The sequence below is a fragment of the Eutrema salsugineum genome, unplaced genomic scaffold, assembly GCF_000478725.1.
Source record: "Eutrema salsugineum unplaced genomic scaffold, Eutsalg1_0 scaffold_2, whole genome shotgun sequence".
In the NCBI taxonomy this organism is placed as follows: Eukaryota; Viridiplantae; Streptophyta; class Magnoliopsida; order Brassicales; family Brassicaceae; genus Eutrema; species Eutrema salsugineum.
In genome coordinates this window covers 17,318,125-17,322,312 of record NW_006256829.1, presented here as the reverse complement: position 1 = coordinate 17,322,312, position 4,188 = coordinate 17,318,125, and positions in this window count along the sequence as shown.

The following is a 4,188-nucleotide window of genomic DNA, read 5'->3' as shown; positions in this document are numbered from 1 at the left end:
CACTAGAAAGGAAGAGGTTAAGAACGAAAAAGTCAAGAAGGAAATCAGAAAATTAAATAAGAAGGATATAGAAATGAGTTTAGAAGGAAGAGCAAAAAAAAATGAAATCAGAAGTGGGCCTAGAAATAAAATCAGAAGGGGAATTAGAAATGAACCATGGCACTAGGAGGAATGATGGCTAAGAGGAAAGAACAAGAAGGAAATCATGTAACTCATGGCGCCAAGAAGGAGTTGAAGGCTAAAGGTTTAGACCGTAGAGTGATAGACAGAAATGTGAAAGAATAAGAGTTTAAGGTATGATGCAATAAAACATTTTGAGTAAAATCCAAAAAAAAAACATTTGATTAATGTGACAAGGAGGAGTAGAAGATTTTTTTTTTTTTTGAGAGGGAAAATGAAAACAACTTTTGCATATAATCTAACTAATTCATAAGAAACCTAAAGTAATCAATAATCCAAACAAATAGAGTTCTATTCCTTTGAAAACTTTTTTTTTTTAAATATAAAAAGGAAACAATCAGAGGGAGGACTTTCTTCTGCTTCACTACCAGACGAAATAACGACCACCTCTTTGCTAAACTTCACTTGAGGAAAAGGAGTGAACTTCTTGCGCACAGGCTCTCGGGTCTTGAACAAAGGTCTAAGGTAAAAGGAAGGAAGAGAAGGAAAAAGAAGGCTATTGGTTGATATTGCTGAGCAGGATTCGATACACACTAAGGCCACCGTGAAATCCTCTGAATCGGATAAGAGTGTGAATTCCCCAAAGGTATTCAAGCACATTCGTTCTCTTTAGATATCACAGCTAGGTTCCTCGTCATTCCGAGATCGAACTCGCCGGACTATTTACAGTCTGACAATTTCTATGGACTCTTGCGACGCCTGCCTTTTAATACCTTAACTATGTAGACCATATCTGAACCTAATCATACATGTTGAAGGCTGCTATAGAACCAAAGATTGCGTAGTCAGGACTGGCATCGCACGGTGTGGTAATTCCAGAACAACCACCCTGGTACAGTCTGAACCACACCAATAACCAGTCTTGCCTAGAGGCAATTTTGTTGCAACTCCAAAGGCAGACTTAAACTACCACATGGTTAAAGACATAGCCCTCTTCCATGCGGTTTCTCGCGTCCTGAACCTGAGCCCCTAACAACAAACAAGAAAGAGGATAGAGGAAACTATAAAACCAGCCGTCTATAAGTTGTTGGTTGTTCTAGGTTTGAAAACATTTAAAAAAAATTTTCTTTTTTTAGTAAAAATGTTTTCACAAAAATATATTTTTCTTTTTGTAAACACAGGCGCGACCTCCTAGGACAGAACTAGGAGATCTCCCTGGGCTCTGATACCATTTGTAACATCCCTATCCCAGGCTTCCTAAGAAAACCGGAGAAATAGGGCATGTTAGGTTGGCCATCTAAGCGCATTCGGTCAGACGCCTGGTTTGGTCCAGTTGGTGAGCCTCAGGTCTGCCAGGATCGAAAACGCCCAGGTAGCAATCAACAACATAGACTTAAGCTGATCTTTCACCTACACATGATAAGACAAGGGAATAGGAGGACTGAGTAATGGGGATTACTCAGTGAGAAGCAGACCAGGCTCCCTTTCCACTCATTTATTTCCAACCAGCATGTCAAGAATAAATCTAACAAGCAACACACAAGCATCCTAGCGATGCACAAACAACTAGCAAGCAATTGTGATGTCTCCAACCTTGCCAGGTCACACAGACAGGTACTGCCAGCTCACACAGACAGGCTCTACATCGCCAGGTCACAAAGACAGGCACCAGGTCACACAGACAGGTTCAACATTGCCAGGTCACACAGACAGGCTTCCAGTCATATAGATTCCGGAAGGATCGGCGTACCTTCCCCCACCGTTGAACTACCGCTTTGGTCACACAGACAGCAATAGCCCAGCAAACAAGTCCATACCTCGGCACATCACCACCGAGATGAACACCTGATGTAGCTACACTACCAATCACTAACCACACATCAGGGTGAACAATCAAATATGTTGGTTCTTCCTCTAATGAGATCCTATATCATTTCATTAGATTTGCACATGGATCTAGCTAGATGCACAAGGAAACAGCCTATGCTCATCAGATCTAGACCTCAAACACCAGCAGAAGACAAATGAATAAAAAGTAGACCCTAGATCTAATCCTCAACTTAGCAACAAAGCAGATCTGGACATATCACACCAAAACGACGATATCTCCTGGCATAGAACTTCGATCTGGATGAACTCGGCATCCTTGGAAAAATGACACTCGGGGCTACAGATTGATATGTAGCTCGTCTCGTGGATCCACACGGTTCGTCGGGAAAACGTCATGGAAGGAGACGGCGGCGGCTAGGGTTTAAGAGAGAAGAAAGAGGAGCTGATGGAGGAGGAGAGAGCAGCGGCCAAGGGAGAGAGGAAGAGAAAGAGAGAGAGATAGAGGGAGAGAGCCACGGTGAGGAAGAGAGAAGGAGGATGGCGTGGCTGAGAGAAAGAGAAGAGAAGAGGATAATGTGGCTAGGGTTTTCGAAAATAGAGAATGAAAGATTAGAGAGGTATTTATATTTAGGTTAACTTAGTTTAAGTTGGGCTTAATGGGCTCGCAAAAGGTTAAAAAGAGATTAAGAAGATATTAAAAGTGGGCTTAATTAAGAAAGATGGTTTAATTTAAGTAAACCGGAAATTGATTTTTAGTAACAACCGACCCGGCGGGTCGGGGTGTTACAATCTTCCCCCTTCAAGGGGATTCGTCCCCGAATCCTAGGGAGAAGTTCCTGAAAGGAAATTCGAAAGCTAAAGACCAAGAGAAATAAATGCACAAGGGAGGAGAGGAGCTTGGTCGCAGAAAGAGAAAGAAGTCAGGAATGAGATTAGGAAATGGAGGCAAGAAAACAAATGGATCCAGAAGGAAAATCGAAAATTGAATCAAAAGGAAAAGCAGGAATAAAATTCGGAAGGAGATTAGGAATGGAACCACAAGGAACTATGGCACTAGAAAGGAAGAGGTTAAGAAGAAAAAGACAAGAAGGAAATCAGAAATTAAATAAGAAGGAAATAGAAATGAGTTTAGAAGGAAGAGCAAAAAAAAATGAAATCAGAAGTGGGACTAGAAATAAAATCAGAAGGGGAATTAGAAATGAACCATGGCACTAGGAGGAATGATGGCTAAGAGGAAAGAACAAGAAGGAAATCATGTAACTCATGGCGCCAAGAAGGAGTTGAAGGCTAAAGGTTTAAAACGCAGAGTGATAGACAGAAATGTGAAAGAATAAGAGTTTAAGGTATGATGCAATAAAACATTTTGAGTAAAATCCAAAAAAAAACATTTGATTAATGTGACAAGGAGAAGTAGAACATTTTTTTTTTTTTTTGAGAGGGAAAATGAAAACAACTTTTGCATATAATCTAACTAATTCATAAAAAACCTAAAGTAATCAATAATCCAAACAAATAGAGTTCTATTCCTTTGAAAACTTTTTTTTTTTTAAATATAAAAAGGAAACAATCAGAGGGAGGACTTTCTTCTGCTTCACTACCAGACGAAATGACGACCACCTCTTTGCTAAATTTCACTTGAGGAAAAGGAGTGAACTTCTTGCGCACAGGCTCTCGGGTCTTGAACAAAGGTCTAAGGTAAAAGGAAGGAAGAGAAGGAAAAAGAAGGCTATTGGTTGATATTGCTGAGCAGGATTCGATACACACTAAGGCCACCGTGAAATCCTCTGAATCGGATAAGAGTGTGAATTCCCCAAAGGTATTCAAGCACATCCGTTTTCTTTAGATAACACAGCTAGGTTCCTCGTCATTCCGAGATCGAACTCGCCGGACTATTTACAGTCTGACAATTTCTATGGACTCTTACGACGCCTGCCTTTTAATACCTTAACTATGTAGACCAGATCTGAACCTAATCATACATGTTGAAGGCTGCTATAGAACCAAAGATTGCATAGTCAGGACTGGCATCGCACGGTGTGGTAATTCCAGAACAACCACCCTGGTACAGTCTGAACCACACCAATAACCAGTCTTGCATAGAGGCAATTTTGTTGCAACTCCAAAGGCAGACTTAAACTACCACATGGTTAAAGACATAGCCCTCTTCCATGCGGTTTCTCGCGTCCTGAACCTGAGCCCCTAACAACAAACAAGAAAGAGGATAGAGAAAACTATAAA